The sequence below is a fragment of the Ambystoma mexicanum genome, chromosome 7q, assembly GCF_040938575.1.
Source record: "Ambystoma mexicanum isolate Mex_15411 chromosome 7q, UKY_AmexF1_1, whole genome shotgun sequence".
NCBI classification, from domain to species: domain Eukaryota; kingdom Metazoa; phylum Chordata; class Amphibia; order Caudata; family Ambystomatidae; genus Ambystoma; species Ambystoma mexicanum.
The window spans coordinates 839,498,464-839,518,719 of NC_090941.1; positions in this window are offsets into that span (position 1 = coordinate 839,498,464).

Sequence of the window (20,256 nt, forward strand, 5' to 3'; positions counted from 1 at the left end):
GTGCAGCATCCACGTATTAGTTAGCTGAGCACTGGCCGAAATCGAACCTTTCCAGCAACCACATATTTAAGTGATATAGAATATAAAATTACACAGCGCTCCACACATAAAACGACCAAGTGTGACATTAAAGGACTAATCCTCTGGGCCGAAAACTGTAAATGTATAGTGTCATGTAGAGCCCTTCCTGCAATGGAATGTACTGTTTATCCTGCAAGTTCAGACTACGACCCTGATTCTCCCAGAAAACTGATGCACTTTGGGACCATGACAATGGCAGTTTGGTGTTCTGTGCATGTCACAAATGATAAGGAAGGGCCTAACCAACGCAGTTCAGTTATTTACAACTGATCATAGCTTTTCGTCCTGGTATATGGGATGGTTTCCTGAGCATGACAGCCTTCAAATGGAATTTTATTTTATGCATTTGTCACATGCCCAAACCCAGAGGTATCACGGCATAGGTTACACAGACTTGATTATCTGGTTACAGGGTAATTAAAAGACAGGTAAGATAAGGTGAGGAAACATTCGTTGCAATACAGAAGCTAGTAATTTGGATGACGCTAGATGGTTGCAGTATGTGAAATGGCATAAGAAGAAACAGATGGTGCCGAATATTCATTGAGGCAAGGTGAGGATACACCTGGCTAGAATTTGTTGAAAAGCCAAGTCTTGAGGAGTATTGCTGCAAACTGGGCTTTTGGATGTCAGAGGATCACCCTAGATTCACAATGTTTATGTTTAGACTTCTTCCCCTCTCACCCAGATCAGATGTGGCTATATGTAGATGACACTCTGGGAGGTGGGGGGGTGGTACACACTCCCATCCCTCCTTCCCTTTGTGTCTTTCTCATTGAACTGTTTGATATTTCTGGGCCCTGGTGAAACTGCACAGGATCAATCAAAAAGGCCACTGACAAGGCATTATAATTAATTCTCATCTTAAAGATGTTGGATTGGCCTACAGAGTGACAGTCACTCTTATTGAATTATTAGATATGCCTGCATACCTATGGTCCCATTTAACAGGAGGTTCCAAGCTAGGATTGGCTCTTAGTTTTCAATTCTTGATAGTGATTCTTGGTTATGGATAATTGTGCAAGGATTGTGAGAAGAATTTAGATTGGTGATCAGAGGTCTGTAAACCAATAGTGGTTTCCTGTTCTGTGGCTGCCCAGTGCACACTGGTGGTCTTTATTTTAACGGGATTGGTCATTTTTGTGGAGACTGGGGAGCCGCATATGGGGACAATCTTGGTCGTAAGCATTGAAATCCACAGCTTTGACTTCTGACGCAGCTCACATTGGGAGAGTGGGGGAAGCGCGGGTACCCTCATGAAAGGAGCAGGCACTTGTGGGATTGGTTTTGCCTTCTCTGCCCATTCCCTCTTTACTTAGTTATGTCAATCCTATGCTGTGCTGGAAATGGCTTTCATGAAAACCCTGCCACAATGAGTAGCTTTAGGAGGTTTAGATTTGCTGCCCTGGTTATGGAAACTGGGTATCCAGGCTGATTATGATTTTTTCATTGGTGGACTCTTAGGTAACCTATGTAATTAAATACATTCTAACAGGACCTCAATACAGAAGTAACTGGCAACTAGAACTCACTGTCGGGATTTCATGAGTTATGAGAAAGCCCCGGAAGGAGAATATACCAGGCAAAGCCACGTTTGTTTAATGAGAATCCGAATGAAGATCCGTTCCCTTGGGATTGCGACCTGAATGATATGAGTAAGTGCTGGCAGGATAGTGTACCAGGCAAAGCCAAGTCTGTGAAGTGAATTTCAAATAACAAGCGAGGGAGTTGTCCTCTTGGGCTATAAAGAACGCGGTTATCTTGTTTATTGTTTGTGGTTGATAAAAACCTTTGAAAGGGAGTCATCCCCTGGAACTGTGAACACTATCCATTTGGAACCTTTTTGTTGGGTTTATCCTTTTTCTTTTGGAACTTTGAACATGTGTGCAATTTCTAGGCCAAACCAATACCCGTAGCATTTTAGATTTACTTTTACAATGTGAGGGCTAGGATAGGATTTCAAACACCGGACATTTTGCTTTGGACATCTTGACAAAGGACAGACCCTTAGTTTTTTTGGTTGAGGTAGGGAAATACCTCATGGAGCGGGGACAGTGAGGCATTTTCAATCGCTTTTATTTAGAATAAAAGTGTATAGCAATCACTGAGGCCTCTGTGTCCCCGTCTCATTCCTGGTTCCTCACATATGGTAGCAAAACAAACAAAGGTGATGGCTGGAAGGTTTAGAATAAATCTTAACCTCTGGCATTGTTCTGGGAAACCCTCCAGACCATCGTTCTTTGCTTGTCAGGCCAGTACAAAATGGAAAAGACCATATGGAAATCAGGCTTGGTCCCACCCCAAAAGGGGCATTCCAGCCCGAACTGCTTGGTCAAATCCGGTATGCACAAGCATCCCCCCCAGCCATGTTTCTTCCTCATTGGTGGTAGTCTGTGAGGTGTAGCTTGGGTCTCGTGGCCCAGCAGGCATGGGAGCCACGTCTGGGAATACCCACACTCTGGGTGACAATAGCAAAACAAAATAGGTGATGGCTGGAAGGTTTAGAATCAATCTTAACCTCTGCCATTGCTCTGGGCAACCCTCCAGACCATCATACCTCACCTGCCAAGTCATTACAAAAGGGGAAAAACAATCTACAAATCAAGCTTGATCCCACCCCCAAACGGACAGTCCAGCCTTAACTGCTTGGTGCCATCCCTTCTGGTTACTCGCACTTGTCTCTGCCACGACTTTGCTACCTGACCATCCAGTTACTTGATTTACTGTTTGATGGTGAAGGCTTCAAATCCTACACGCATTGAGAGCTAAATAAGCAGAAGATTGTGTTGGCCAACGGTATGGTGATCATTTCATACCGACCATCCATGCTTTCCAGGTCCTCTCAATAGACTAAATTAAAGCACGTATTGTCTCTCAAATGGTTTAAGAGTAATGCAACAGACAGTGAAGCTTCCAGTGTTTCAAACATCAGAAGACTACCAAATGTTTGGTTGGTCCCTCTGGCAACCCCAGGATCAAGCAGCGAATGGCTTATTGGAGTGCCCTTTTTCACGATTTTGAGGGCCAGGTCTCCATGTGCATTCAGTTGGAATGCAGATTCAGTAGACCTTGGTTATTGCCTTCCTCTTCTGCCCAATGCTTCCTCTTTCCACTCAGACCACATCTGCGTCGGTGTAATTGGTTTAGAGGTTCAGAAGCAACTCAACACAAAGACCATCAAACAGTTTCTCCCAGCGGTACCTTCCTATCTTTCTTAACCTGCCCCAATGTGCCCTTGCCTGCTGAACAAGATGGTCAATGTATTACCGACCACCTAGATTCCATATCCCTTGTTCAGGTTACGCTCTGAGGTGCCTCCAAGGAAGATGTTGCTGTAGTCCACTTTCGAGCTATTAATGGCCCTGGCAATATTTAAGCAGTTACTAGTCGATAGAAAGGGTCAACTCGTGTTCATGAGCTTAGTCGCATATGCAGCGGAAGAGGCAGTGGTGTTGACGCAAGCCCGTCTCAAGCAGGGGGGGGCAGGCCCCCCAAAGCCACACCCCACCCCTAGAAAGGAGCCCTTGGTTGTGGTGCTTAACTGGGAAGGTTGAGGGGAGTCAGGGCAGGCAAGGAGTTGTTCTCTTGGACCGGACAGAATTTGATTGCTTGCCCTGCACAATGATTTATGCTCCACAGCCATGAACGCACAAATGACCTGGGAAATGGAGGGCAATTCACACCTCTAAGTGTGGTAGCACACTTGCTCAAGAAGGCTGCCTACAGTATATCTAGCACGATCCTGTGTTTTAACTGCACTGTACAGCTTCTACATTTCCAACATTTCAGTTACAAGGTAGCTATTTTTTTTTAAACATATAATCACAAATTGATTTCTGTAATTTAAAGTGTTTATTTTCGTGGGAATAGAACAGTTATTCCCATTATGCTTAATAAAAATGTTAAGTATATCAAACAATAAATGACTGGTGATGTTGCTTGCACACAGATTTCTGCAGCAGGAGCATCTACTGACTGAGGGTCCTTACAAATTACATTCAAGGTGTATTTTCTGCTGAATTTACTAATTGAGTATACGTGAAAAAGTAAGGTTGGTAATAAGAAAGATTTAATTCTGGCGGGGAGAATGTAGTAAAATTGAAGAGTGATGGAAGCAATATTTCGAATTAAACATTACTATCATTGCTCGGTGCAGCCTTCCATGCCATAATCCTTGGGTGTGCCTGTGCCATTACAGAAGGGAACAAGCCATTAGCAAATGAGTCTTGATTCTGCCACCAAATGGTACAGTTCAATCTCAGTTCCTAGGCCATGTCCCCTCTGCACTGGAACACTAACAACGGCTTGTGGGCTAGCAGTTTGCACAGGGCTGCTCACATTAGTCGCAGGGCTAAGGTTGATTTGCAAACAATGGCCTGGAAGGCCGACAAAAGCAATGCTGGTGGTTATGATTGAATCAGAGACTTGCATCCATACTTTTTTAGTTTTCGCTGTTTGGTGTAAACCTGAACTCTCAAATTGGAACAGATGGGCTGGAGATGGGACGTGAGGTGGGACACAGTCTATAAGTGTGTTTGGTCATTTACAAACTCGTTGACTACCCATTGCCATGTTCATCCCTATGGCATTCCCACCAACTACCTCGTCGCTCCCCGATGAAACATACCCTCATGGGAACTCTGAGCATGCTCTATCACAATCTAACATTGTGCTGTATATGGCCTGCCAGTGTTATATCTATTCATTCTAGAGTGTTTCATGACTTGAATGCCTCTATAAATGAGTTCCTGGTGTATTGAACATCTCCTAACAAGGTGCGTCTGTGGCCTGTTCATTTATAAGCAATATGTGTGTTGTGAATCTGGTCCTTGCACTGGACGCTCTCTAAAACATGCTATGGCAAAGCCTATAGTTTTGGCTTGTGTATGTATGTGTGTATATATATATATATATCAGACATTTTGCCAGGCAATGACCTCATATGCCCAGAACGCGCACCAGTTTCCTGCTGTTCCCATCTCATGGTCAGGTGCAGTTCCTCGCGAATGCCTATCCCATGCCTACTCAAAAGCCCAAGCTGTTGGATTTGCCAAGGCCTGTTAGTTTCAGTAATTGAAAGTGTATATGCCTAGATGCCACATTGCTTGTTACGCCTAGGTAACCAAGCTGCGCCTCGCTGTTAGCCCAACAAGGCCCTACCTGACCGTGTCAAGGCTAGGATGACAAGTATGGCCCAGTTTTAGATCATCATGCCATTCACACTTAACAGTGGGGTTCCACCATAATATAACGTATATTTGAATAATAAAATGTTCTGGCAGGGCAGGCTTGGCTTCCACACACAAATTAATAAGTACTGACTTGATAACTTCATACTTTTTTTGTAACTATTAACAGTGTTTCTATGCAAACAGTTTGTTTATTGTGGGTTGTGTTTAAAGGGTATTCTGTGCTGGGTTCTTGCTGTTTTGGCAGTGCCGTAAATGGAAATGATTTACTGCAAAATCCCACCAGTGACATGGGGATGGGGAGCGGGGCAGGAGGATTGTTCCCATCCCCCAATAAACATTTTCCTCTCTGAAGATTAATCATGAATACCTGGAAAATAACGCACAAGGAGAGTTTCCTACAATGTTGCTGGTAATGTATAAAAGGGGCACCTCAAAAGCGGTATTTACATATTACCTGCAAGTTCAATCAGAGGTAAATTTAACAGTCGGACAAGGGACAAATGCCCATGTGCCCCCCCCCGCCTAGCCCCTCTGCCCTGAAAGACAAACCGCCAGGGCTGCACAGGCCCTCCCAATGAGGGCCTGCCGTTTAATGTGTTTTAGCAGCAGATTATTTAGACCAGGGAGTGATTAGAGATGTAAAAATGGACTGGCAGTGACCATTGCTGTGGTTTTATTTTTATTTTAAATTATGAAGGGTTTTTAAAAAAATACTATTTAACTGTGATTGTTGGGTAATTGGAAATTGTGGGGTACAGAACTAGCTGTGTGAAACAATGACCTTGTCATGTTTTCATTTCACTTTTTGTCTGATTTTTATTTTTTTTGTTTTGTTTGTTTTTTTGTTGTACGTGTTCATTAATTTGCATACTGGAACTTGTAGGCTTCCATTCAGGATAGGAAAAATAAAGCTACAATCATAGTGGGTAACTTTCCAAGTCAAGCGGAGTGGAGGCAGTGGCGCTAAAAGCATTTGCTGCCACTTTATGTGCTGCAGGTGAAGTTGGAGAGCAGAGCGTACTTTACATGTTTGCCTGCCCTTACACGTCCCACTGCCAAAACCAATTGTTTTTCCACCACTATGTATTTTTATGCTGGTGGGAAACCAATGTATTCCTCTGAAAACCACCTGACTTTACACCTGGTCAAAACAGGCAGATTCCAAAGGAATCCATTGTAGATGGCACCCCGTAGTAGTTAATTGTGGGAGGGATGTACACATTTCGAGACATGTAATGGAAATGTAAAGAAAAAAACCTTACTTTAAAAATATATACTGCGCGCCTCAGAACCCAGAGGCTTATGGGCGCAACTACAAACAAAATAACATACAGATCACCTCAGTGGAAGGGGGGGGATCCCAAGTTATTGGGGCCGACGACTACCCAATTTATTTGAATAGATACTTTTTCAATTTTTCTTTTTAAATGTTCCATCCATCATGTTAGTCTTTCTTATATCTTCTGAAAACGAGTTACAAATCTTCAGGGCTGCTGCATAGAATGGACCTTGTTTGACTTGTGTAAGAGCAGGTCTAGTCGCTCTTAGCTGTAGTGTGTCATTTGATCTGAGCGTACTTATGTTGGACTTCACCTGTACAGCCTCAGACAAATAGACAGGACTCGTACACGTGATGCCCTTGTGTACCATGGCCAGAACGTGAAATTTGATCTTCTCTTCTATCCACAACCAGTGCAAAGCCTTTCTTGCTTTGGTGACATGGTCAAACTTCCTCAGGCCAGTAATCGCTCTAACTGCACTGTTTTGTATGACCTGAAGTCTTCCAAACTCTTTATCCCTACAAGGAAACTACTACAATAGTGTTAACCCAATGATTGCTCTTGCTATAAATTCACAGTTGACTTGTGAGGTAAGTGGACGTATTTTAGTGAGCAGTTTTAGATTGTATGCTGAAGAGAACATCAAATAGCTCATGTTGAGATGTTGATCCTGGACAACACCCAAGGTTTTGACCTTTGTTTTGGTCTCCAGAAGGTGCCCAGCAAGTGTGAATAATTCACCCCTAACTGTTTATTCTATTTTGTGTACCAACAACCAGGAGTTCTGTCTTTTCCTTGTTTAGAGCAAGCCCATTTTCTACCTAACATGCTTGAATAATATCATAGAAATCATTATGGCAATATCTTGCTTATAGCTTCCTGATAGCGGGATGACATTGCATGTCATCTGCATAATTAGTAAATTCAACAGATGGAAGAGCGGGATGGTGAAAATATAAATGGATGGCGACAAGCAAGCACCCAGAGGAACTCCAAAATGCAAAGTACAGCAGCATCTGAAAACTTGCCTACCTCCTTCAACCTGGTGACCAATAGCTGGTGGTTCACCCGGTCGAAAGTGTGCCGCTCCGTCGGATAACATTAATATCGATGTTTCACCTTTATCCAGGGTACGAAATAGGTTAGACTTCAAGTCCAACAGCGCTCTCTTGGTCCCATGGCCTCTTCTCAAGCGAAATTGTCTTTTGTGTAACAACTTATGATTGTTAAGAAACTCTGAGATCTGGATGTACGCCACCCAATCTAAGATTCTGAGCAAGAAAGGGGAGTTAGTGATGGGCCTGTGGTTGAGTGCGAGTGGTGGTAGTTGGGACTGGTGGTTAGGGGGAGCTGATGGAAGGTTAATGGGGTGAAAGGTGAAGGAGCAGTGAATAGAATAGAAAGGGGAGAGCAGATGGGGAAGATAGGCACATTTATGTTGCTACGCTATTTTGCTTTTCTTTCTCTACGATTTTCATAGCTCATTTATTGCATCATGTTGAAAAAAGATGACCCACATTTTGTTTTTGGGGCATGATTAATTGAGATTTACCTCCCAAGCTCTTGTTCAGGGGTCTTCACTATACGGTTTTTAGGGTTCATACTTTGGCAGTAGCTTTCCGTATGGAGAAGGGGAGTGGATGGAAGCTGAGGCAAGTAGGGAATAGATAGTCAAAGTACTGTGAGAGTTTATGGAAGGCAACCATGGAGCAAATGCAAGAAAGGAGCAGAAGAGTTTAGAAGGGGTACTGGAGAGCATGGCATGTGATTATGGAAGGGATGAGCAGATTTCCCACTTGACAAAATTGGTCCTGGGCAAATCAATTTATTTCAGGAAAAACACTTACACATGGGACGTTTGTCGCATTTGTAACTGCCATTTACTACCACCCCCTCTGTCAGTGTTGCCCATGGAGCCCTTTGCCTTAAGCATGATACTGAGTACAATCCAAATAAGCATCCTGATCAGATATTCAAGTAGTCTTAGGGGTAAGTGTCTCACCCCTGGTTCTAACAACCTGGGTTTGAATCCAGGCTTCTGCACCTTTTAAAGCAGACCACACTAAACCATTGAATGGGTGCAAATGCATTTTTCCCATATCTAAGAGACTAAGATACAAACACTCATGGAGATGGATTCACATTAGTGGCACCCCGCAATTCATATCACTCTATGCAGACGACACAATGAAGTATATTAGAAATCCAGAGACCAACCTGCCCCCAGTAATGCAAGAAATAACTGTAGTTGCTAAATACTCAGGGTCTAAAATAAACCAAACTAAATCTGAAATATTCCCCCGACCCTGTCCACAACACAATCCGATGCCTCCTCCCAATTTCGCTGGTCCCAAAAATCGGCATGATACCTAGGCATAATTTTGGCCATAGACAAACTGACCCTATTCTCTAACAATTTCGAACCATACTTGACACTGTTGGAATGCATGTTGAACATGTGGAATAAATTGCTGCTATCCACATATGGCCGAATAGCCCTTTTAAAAATGGTACTAGTGCCATAGCTAATATACCTGTTTAGTAATATTCCAATGCGGTCTGGTCGCAAATTCTTTGACAAGATAACGGAGCCTGTTCACAAGTTTCGTATGGGGGGGAGGGGCGCGGTGAGAATGGGTTGGCTTAAAATGTGGGGAAATGATGATACAGGTGGTCTACTTTACTTCTATACAGGACAGGCACACTTTGCTAAATACTGGACCGAATCCACAGAACATAATGCACACATACAAGCTGAGAAATTCACGGCTGCCCCCCTGAGCCTACGTAGCATGCTATTTGCCCCTATTAAAAAAGACTGCAAGATCGCCGACCCCCTGATCTGATTCGTGCCTGGTCCAAATTACTTGGTAGGGTGAAATGCAAAGAACTATATCGGCCCACACCCCCCCCCTATGGAATTACCCGGGCCTTGAACCGACACTAGATGCCACACTGCAGAAGCAATGGGATCCAGGAAATAAATGTGTCTTGGGGACCTATACCCAGAGGGAAGGTTTGTGACCCTGAGGGAAGCTCAGGATAAAGGTGGGAGCAGGTCTCATCACAACGCTTCAATACCATCGCCTTAGGGCAGCCTGCAAGAAAAAATGGCCTTCCCCAATGCGCTCTTACCACACCAATTTCTATCTACCATCTTAACGCATATCATAGCTGTATAAGGCAGTACAAGCCCATGCCGATCCCATAACAGGATGAAGAAGTGGGAAAGAGACCTAAGCATCACGATAGAGGAACACTAATGGACAAAATACTACCAGCACACCCAAGCCATCTCTTTATGTACCAACTTCAGATTAATCCAATTCAAGATGCTGAACCATCTACACCTTACGCCCCAGCAAAATCGGCAAATTCAACCCCTTCAAACGTGCACTTTGACCGAAATCTGATGCCCCTGCAGCAAATTCTATACACATGTACTGGGAATGCCCACTCATTAGAAAATAATGGGAGAAAGAAGTTGCTGCAATTAGCAACATACTAGACATGCACATTCCCGCGACACCACTGAAGTACCTGTTAGAGGATGTAGGCAAGGTGTCAGTGAAAACCAGTGGCGGGAGAAGTGGCCTAAAGAAATATACTGAAAAACTGGAAAGCGAAGGCCCTCCCACTCTGCAGACATGGTGGAGAGACTTACTAGATGTTCAGGACTGTCAGGAAAACTACATCAGGGTGCCACCTCCAGACCAAAAGACATTTGGGGCCCCGTGGCCGGTATCAACACATATGAAACTATAAGAAGAATACTGCCAAACTAGGTCATGACAAGGGGAAATAAAGTGAACAGGAAGGGCCCAATGGATTTCTTTACCAGCCCAAACATGCCACAGGAAGGAGGGAGAAACGAGAGGCCAGACTCAATGAATGATGCAGGATCGGGGGAGGGGGGTGACGCTGATCCCTATATGACAGGTTTGCAGCAGTGAATAGTAGACTGGACGACATAATCAGTAATATTTCTCCAATCAAGACGGACCTTCAAAAAGTGAATACTAGGGTCTCTGAAGCCGAGACCAGAATAGGAATACTAGAAGATACATCTACTTGACAAAGTAAAGATTTTGAAGATATTAAGAGGTGTATGAAGATGGTCCAAGTAAAATATGACGACTTGGAATCAAGATCTTCTAGGGACAATATCACGGTGGTGGGCCTGATGGAAAAGCCCCTTAACATTCCAATGGAACTGTACTTGGAGGAAGTGATACGTGCTATGTTCCCAGACGTCCAGTTCTCCCAACAATTTCTTATTGAACGGGCGCACAGATCCCTCGCCCCACTGCCCAAGCCAGGGGCTCCGCCACACACTGTAATCGCACGCTTACTTAATTACCGGGACAGGGACCTGATACTCTGTATCTCCTGAGAAAAGGGAACGCTGACACATAACTCAGCAAGAGTGCATATATATCCGGACTTCTCCAGTGGTGTCCAGGCATCTCGCCATACGTTCGACCAAGTTAAAAGAGCACTCAAAGCTAGAGCGATACCATACTCCATGATGTTCCCGGCCATGCTCCGGCTACAACACTCCAGAAGGGCCGACTTTTTTGAATAACCCGAGGAATCCATGGGGTACATAGAGCAAAACATCCCGCTTCCGCCACGCGGAAAGGACTTGTTGACACAAACTAACACTTGAATAAGATGACAGCCTCCTAGAGAAAACCACAAGCCTTATAAAGCTGCATCCGCTTGAAGTTGGCACAGCAGCTCCTCAGGACGGACTGAAACGGTCATGGTGTCTGGGGTTGTACAGAACCTCCCATGGTTGCAGAATTTGCTGGTTCTAATTGAGGTTATGCTGTCCAGTTGGGGGAGGGAGTGAGAGGGGGGGAAGGCTAGTTGCCCACACAAGATAGAGAAACTGAGCTTAACTGCACACAACGAATATATGAGTAAGTTGGGGGGAGTTGGGGAATTAAATGTTCATTCTAAAACACTGACGAATAAACAGTGCTGGAATAGTTCCACTCGAGCACCTAACGCGACACAGGTTGTGACATAACAAAGATGGAGGCACCCAAGATGGCCCATGGAATTGGACTACTGACCTGAAACATCCGAGGTCTTGCGAATCCCACAAAAGCTAGGAAGATTCTTTCATACGCAAACAGACACAAGATAGACATCCTACTGTTACAAGAAACGCATGCCACTAGCAAAGTCACTGAATCATTTGCCCGGAATTGGGGCCAACAAAAAATTGTGACGGACTACTCCACACAGGCCAGTGGGAGTGTTGACGGTGATTCATCAACGCATTTGATTCCAAATGTCGGGCTCCAAGGTGGACACTGAAGGAAGGTACGCTATTGTTTGGGGATCAATGCATGGACAAGACTGGATTTTAATCAACACATATGGCCCGAACATAGACTCTCCTGAATTTTATCTACAGATATTGGCATTGATCTCCCCAATAGGCGAGGGAAATTTGGGGAGGCGATCTTAATACAATACTAGACCCTTTGAAAGACAGATTGTCAAAAACCCATAGAAACACCACCAAATCTGCACTGACCCTTCATCAAGCCATTGCTACTCTACCTCTGGCAGACGTGTGGGGAGAGTTGCACTCACTCCAGCAGGAAAACACATTCCACTCACTTGTACATGCATCCAGCTCCTGTATTGATTACTGGCTGTGCTCCCCGGATTTCATCTCACAGATAGGAGAATGTGCAATATTACCTTGCACCATATCGGACCACTCCTCGATCCTGTTAGACCTGCAGCTGGCAGATCTAGATCGATCCCGCCCACCTGGCGAATGCCACTTGATCTGCTGAGGGACTTAGAGGTGGTAGAACCGCTACAGGCTGACATTGTAGAATTTATTTAGCGCAACATGGATTCGATGGGGTCGGTATCCATGATATGGGAACCCTTAAAGGTCTGGGTGAGGGACTATAGAATATCACAAGTACATGGCACTCTCCCAAATATTAGGAAAGGCCTAACCCAAACAAGCACATGCCCCATCCCATAACAGGATGGAGAAGTGGGAAAGAGACCTAGGCATCACGACAGAGGAACACCAATGGACAAAATACTGCCAGCACACCAAGGCCATCTCTTTATGTACCAACTTCAGATTAATCCAATTCAAGATGCTGAACCATCTACACATCACCCCCAGCAAAATCTCCAAATTCGACCCCTTCAAACGTGCACTTGGCCCGAAATGTGATGCCCCTGCAGCAAATTCTATACAAATGTACTGGGATTGCCCACTCCTTAGACAATAATGGGAGGAAGTAGCTGCTGCAATTAGCAACATACTAGACATACAAATTCCCGCGAGACCACTGAAGTATCTGTTAGGGGATATAGGCAAGGTGTCAGTGAAAACCTGTAGATTCTTTGTGGTGGCAGGAGCAGTGGCCTAAAGAAATATACTGAAAAGCTGGGAAGCAAAGGCCCCACGCTCTCTGCAGACATGGTGGAGAGACATATTAGATGTTCAAGACTGCAAGGAGAACTACGTCAGGGGAGTGAGGGCCACCTCCAGACCAAAAGACATTTGGGGCCCCCTTGGGAGGTACTTAAACAATACTCAGGAGGATTTGGAAATAGACGTTGATCAGTCAGACTTATAATGTTAAGTATGAGCCAAGGTTAAATTCTTGACATTGTTTTGTAATCAGAAGTGGTTGGAACTCGGGACATTGCTGTCGCGCAACAAGATGGCTGCCTAAGAGTGGAGCTCCTCTGCGGCGTATTATCCTTCTAAAAATATATCCTGTATCTGCCTTCATCCGCGCTACTGGACCAGCGGATTCGACCATTGTACCTACCCTGCACCCACCTGGAGAAACAACGGGCGAAATCGGACCCAGCGTGCCCATATACGGATGAGGTGGCAGGCGGGGGGCCTTGGGCCGCTCCTCAGCTCCGGAGTAACCTACGCGAGTGCCGCGGCTCTGGGTGGAGTGTGGGCCCTGCAGTGGCCGCGTCCGTCCCCGCGTGCGGAACGGACTCCCTGTACCGGGATTGCCTCAAATGCCACCCGATGGGAAATTACATTCGCTCATCGAGGACGGTGTCCTTTCTGGTAGGAGAAGTGCCTTGAGACCTGAGCTGCATGTGCCCTGCCCCGTCCTTCCGCTTGAATCACCAGTATTCTCCTACACGGCCCTGGGCGGTCCTGGCCGGGCAGAACCCCCACTGATCTCGAGCACCGCCATAAAGAAGGGGGGGGAACAAAACAGAAAGTATATGAGCCATCCCAGATGCTAATCCAGTGGCCGGCCTGTGAGCGCGACCGCACGGGGCAGGTTGTACGGGCCTGCTGCGGCCCGCAGGGCAAACGAGGTTAGCGGAGAGGGACACTGTGAACAACCCTGCTTGGTATCTGCACGTGGGCCCCCAAAGGGAAGCTCCTGCTGAATCAAACGCAGTCCGCCCCACGGCAATCGTCCCATGCACGGTGCCTTCCTCGGGCCGGTGGCCCCGAGGCCGACAGTGCCCTAGTACCATATCGCGGCTCTGAGATAAACTACTACAGCTGGCCCACTCACATTCCGAGGCAAACCATCCCCCAGTGGCCATCTATGGTCCTCACGACAACGGATATTAATATTTGGTCACCCATGTGATGCCTGGAAAAAACGCACTCAAGGGTAAGAAGACCAGGCCGATGGATTCTTTCAAAATCTCACAAGCAACCGCAGAGGCCTCGGGCCCTTCGACAACATCCGACCTCCCTGCCACGCAAGACTCCAAGTTCGACCATCTTTTGACGACGGTTCAGAACGGATTCCTGGCGATAAATGTCAAGCTGGACGATATTGTCTCCACAATAGGCTCCCTTAAAGCCGGGGTAGATAAGGAAAGTGCCAGAATCACTGATGCCGAAAATAGAATAAGTGCAAACGAGGACTCGACCCATCAAAACACTCAAGACATAGCTGCCTTGAAAAGCGAAATTAATAAACTCTGTGATTAAGTGTGCCGATTTCGAGTCGAGGTCGAGAAGGAACAATGTACGCAATGTTGGCTTAGCAGAATCCTTTTGCAAAGGCCCGATGGAGACCCAAATCGAAGCCCTTTTGAGGTCCCTCCTAGGTGCTGACTCCTTCTCTTCACAATTCTTGGTCGAACGAGCACATCGCACCCTGGCTCCACCGCCCAAACCGGGCCCCCCCCCGCACGATAGTGGCAAAGCTTCTCAATTACCGAGACAGACGCGGTTCTGAGGCTGGCAAGGGAAAAGGGCCCTTTGAGACACGGCAACAACAACATACACATATATCCGGATTTCTCTGTGGGAGTCCAAACCCAGCGACGTTCCTACGAATCCATCAAACGACAGCTGCGGGTGAGACAGGTTCCATATGCGCTGTTGTTTCCAGCAAAGCTACGGATACAACATGGCGGATGTGCGCACTTCTTTGACTCTCCGGCAGCTGCGTTGGCGTATGTGGAATCTGCTATTCCTCTACCTCCTGGTAGGAACGAGCCTGATCAAAATCTCCTTCAGCAGCGGGTATAGTAATCTACACGGCATACTGTCCGACCGCAGCTATGAACCACCTTCTACCTACAACGAATCGTCTATTTTGTTCGGCGGAGCGGGTGAGAGCAGCCGCTGGTGTTGCAGGCCAGGCAAACCTCTTGCAGGCCCTCCGGGCCCCTTGTGAGTAAACCTTGAGGCTTTTGAAATTGGAATTCTCCCGCGCTCCGAGCGCGTTGTTGTGCCTGCTCCCCCCCCTCCCCTTCAGCTACTTCCTGGTCCTCGTCCCCTGCCCGCCTCCCTGCCCGCCCACACCCCCCCTCCCCTTCCTCTCCTTCTGCCTTATACCTGTTCCCCCTGGGCAGCCCCCTCGGCTAAGGGCCCTTAGGCAAAGGGCGGCTCCTACGGGTGCGGCTCCCACTGTGTCTGCAGGGGACGCCAGGCGCAGGTCCGCCTTTCTTTCTGGTTAGCTCCACCTGATCGCCCAGCCCACCAACCTACACCTTTCCTTTCCTTTTCATTCACATGGTTTCTACACTCCAGTGTGTACCGCTATTGTGGTAAACTAGGGTTTTTCTCCCCTCGCAGGACTCTCAAACTTAGGTGGCCTCCCCCCCCCACTCCCTCCTTATTCCATGGTGCTCTCTATCTCTCCTATCTTCTCTAACTGCTTCTCCATTGACTATCCTGCTCTCTTCACTAAATCTGGCAGGAAACAGTTTAAAAAGGATATCCTGGTCTCCAGCCCAGGCCTCCCTATCGCTGACACCTACACCAGTGCCTCTTCCAAGGAAATTTACTGACATCCTCTTTTTCGTGCCTTCCCCTGACCAATGGACCCTTCATAAGGTCTCTGTGCCTTCTCCTCTTCTCCCATTAATGGTGGCGCCCATTGGGATGTCCTCCGGGCCCCCTTCCTCTCCTCTAAGGCCATCATTTATGTCTACGCTAATGGGACCGTCTTGGTCCAAGGTCCTCAGGCCAGCCTCCACCTCTTTGATAGACACTTCCCGTGCCTCATCAACTTCCTTTCCTCTCCTGCTGTCCCCTCTTCTCTGTCCTCGGCTACCTTGCCTCCACCCTCTCACCCTGCCCTCTCTCTGGCTCCTCCTTCACCTCCGCAGGGCGTACCTTGGATCTGTACCCCTCCCCGGGAGTCCTTAAAGGATGGCAACCCTCTCCACATTGCCACTCCACTCTCGCTCTGCCGTCAAACATTCCTCTGTCGCCTTCTTGAGGAACTGGACCTTGACGTCCTCGGTCTCACCGAGACATGGTTCACAGCCAGCTCTGTCACCAGCTTTGACACACTCCTACCTAACGGTTACAAGATCCTCTCCTTGCCCAGGCCCAAATGTGCTGGGGGGGTGTGGCCCTTATCTTCCCTGAGTGGATTTCTGCCACTGTCACTCCTACACAGACCTACTCCTCCTTTCAATGCCTCATCTGCCGACTCTCTCTCTCTCCCCTAGCCATTCCCTGACCGTGGCTACTATCTATCGGCCACCTGCTCAAATTTCCTCCTTCCTCTCTGGGCTGACCTCTCCTCCTCACTCCTGTCCTCAACCACTCAACTCCTCTTTCTTGGAGACTTCAATATCCACCTTCATGCCTCCTGTCCTCCCTCTGGACTCTTTTGCGACCTCTGCGAGACTCTCTCACTCTCTATTCTCCCGTCTGGGCCAACCCATTCTGCAGGGCACACTCTTGATGCCCTGATCTCTTCTGACCTTCCCCTCTCTGTCCCTCTCTCCACTCCTCTCTCCTGGAGCGATCACTTTCTCCTATCCTCCCACCTCACCTTCCCTACCCCACAGGCAAAGTCACCCTCATCACTGCCACCCACCTTCACTGTCATCTGACCCATGATGCGCGTGTCAGTTGAGGCTTTCTCTACCACCTTCTCGCACCCCCCTCCCCCTTCGGCTGACTCACACCCTCACACAGCCCTCTCCACTCTGCTATATCCGATACCCTTGATATCCTTGCCCCTGTCATGAGAATCCGCCTGAAGCCCAAAGCCAAATGTAACTCCTGGTATGACTTGGATCTCATCACCCTTAAACACAAGTGCAGGGTGGCAGAGAGGAAATGGCGTGCTTCAAGTTCACCATCTGACAAACTGGCCTGCCGCCTGCTCCAAAGGCAATACCGGCTCTCCGTTCTCACTAAGAAGAGAGCCCTTATCCAAGCCCGCATCTCTGCGGCATCTATCAATTTGGCCGAACGCTTTAAAATCTGCAAGGAGCTGGCCAATCCTGCTGCAGTCTCCACCTCTCCTGTCCCCTCCCAGGCCCTCTGCACAGCATTGGCCTCTCTCTTCATTTCAAAAACTCAGGACATCCTGTCCTCACTCTCCTCCTATCACCTCCCCCCCTCTATTCCCTGCTCTCCCTCTGGCCCTTCTGCAGCCACCCCTCCTCCCTCCTTCTCTGCCTTTCCCCTTTTTTCTGCTGAGGAGGCTCCCTGGCTCCTGCCCTGGCTGACTTCTGCAATCACTCCTTCGCCTCTGGAGTCTTCCCATCCCCCCCTCAAGCACTCCCTTGTGCACCCCCTTCTTAAGAAACCCTCTTCCAACCCCTCCTGCCCAGCTAACTATCGCCCAATCTCTATCACTCCCTTCCTGGACAAGCTCCTTGAGAAACTGGCCATCTACCAGCTTAATCTCCATGCTGAATCTGTTGGTAGTCTTCATGACCATCAGTCTGGCTTCAGAGCTGCCAGAAGCACGGAAACTGCTCTCCTGAACATCTGTGAGGACCTGCTCTCAAACCTTGACTCTAACACCCCTTGTGTTCTCATTTTGCTCAACCTCTCTTCTGCCTTTGACACTGTCAACCACACCATCCTGCTCAACCATCTCTGTGATAACCTGGGTATCACTGGTCAGGCTCTGACGTGGCTGACCACCTTCCTCTCCAATCGACCCTCCCAGGTCCAACTGGGTTCCTTCCTCTCTGACATCTTTTTCTCTACCTGTGGTGTCCCCCAGGGATCTAACCTCTCCCCCTGGCTGTTCAACCAGTATCTGGCACTTCTTGCTCACCGCATCGCTGCTCTCTGTCCCAACTTTCAGTGCTACGTGGCTCATTTTCAGGCTACCCTCTGCCTCCTCTTCCCCTGTCTCTGACTGTCTTTCTGCTATCCAGGAATGGTATGCCGCCAACGACCTCTGCCTTAACGCCAGTAAGACTGAGATTCTACTTATCGGCACATCCACTCCCTCCTTCCCTGCAGCTCTCTGGCCGGCCTCCCTTGGCCCTCTTCCTGCTCCTACCTGCAAGGCAAAAATCCTCTGGGTCATCTTCGACTCCACACTCTTTCTCTCCTCACATATCTGACGTCTCTAAGAAGTCACACTATCAGCTGCACCTCCTCAGAGGTATCCTTCCTTTCCTCTCCTTCCCCCAGAAGCTCACTGTCTCCAGAGCCCTGGTTCTCTCGAAGCTGGACTACTGTAACAACCTCTATCTAAATCTTCCTGCCTCTACTCTCCGCCCTTTGCAACTCATCCAGAACAGGACCGCAAGACTTGTCCTTGGCCACAAGCCCAGGGACCGTATCTCTCCAGGACTGAAATCACTACACTGGCTCCCAGTGGCTGCAAGGATTAAGTTCAAAACCCTCTGCATTATCCACAAGGCCTTCTGGGGCCTTGGGCCAAAATACCTTCAACTCTCTCTTCCTAAATATCTTCCTTCTCAAGCTCTTCGCTCATCCACCTCCAACTACCTCAGGGTCAGCCGCTTCTCCAAGCAACGAGCTGGGAGTAGATCTCTCTCTGCAGCAGGGGCCTCCGCCTGGAACAGCCTTCCTGCCTCCCTGAAACTTGAGGAGAACCATCTTCGGTTCCGGAAGCACCTCAAAACCTTCCTCTTTGCCTCCGCTTTCTCTCCCCTGCTAGAATCACTGAACCTTCACTGAATCTGCAACTGGGCCACTCACCGATCTCGGTCCTGGGCCCAGCCACTCTTCCCTGCACTGCCTACCTGCACTATGGGACTGTCTCTGTATCCTACAGCCCCTTTCTCCCGGCACTTACCTTGCACTTGCCACCAGCTGGCCCTATCATTTATCTTGTATTCTACTAACTATGTACTGCACTTTCCTTGCACTTGCCACCAGTTGGCCCTATTATTTATCTTGTACTCTACTAACCATGTACTGCACTTTTCCCTCTCCCCTTCCCCTTTTCCCCGTCCCCTCTACCCTTGCGCGATGTGAATGACACCTGGCCTAGTAGGATTGTTGTCTGCCTCTCCTTGTTCCCCTCCCCCCTGCCTCGTCGCGCCTTGAAACACTTGTGTATAGGCGCGTTACAAATGCCCTAATCATATCATAAATCATATATATTATCATATTCTTGTTTCACCGAAGACAGGCAAGATTGTTCTTTTATTAGTGCTTCTTATTACTCTCCAACATTGAAGGACTGTCTGATGAGACGCGCTTGGCTACGAAGGCGGTGTTGCAGCACTCGCCCCCCTCCACGAGTGAAACCACAGGGTTTTAAATGGGGTTCATCATCAAGTTGGGCCAGATGGTGTGGGTGGGGGTGGGAACTGGGAATTTGGGTCTGTTTAACCGGCCAGCAGTATGGTCGAAAGCCCCAGTGGGCAAGTTGCGAAACAGTTTACTGTTGTGTTTAATGTTAAAAATGCAGTCACAAGTCACACGCTGATTCCCCCAAATCGTCATCCTGCTCTCCCAAGATTCTCTTTACACCTATTGACATGGCACATAAACCCCACACTTCCGGCGGGTTGTCGCTTAAGCTGCTAACTTGGAACATACGGGGTCTGAACAATAGAGCAAAATCCAGCAAGGTGGGGGCATACATCAACAGGCATCGTCCGCATGTGGTAATGCTTCAGGAGACCCATGCTTTCCGAGAGACTAACGAGAAGATCTTGAAACAATGGGGTAACAGGTATTACACTGAATACTCGTCACAGAGCAGGGGTGTCCTCACACTAATGCATCCATCGCTGGGGTTTGTCCCCGAAAAAAGTAAATCTGACCCATTGGGTAGATATGTGATGGTATGGGGCACAGCGGCTGGGGAAAGATGGGTGCTGGTCAACTCCTATGGTCCAAACACGGACGACCCTGAATTTTATGCCCATCTCCTCACCGAAATCGACACGACAACTGACACATGGGTGCTGTGGGGTGGAGACTTTAATACTATCCTAGGTGTGCTATTGGACTGGTCCTC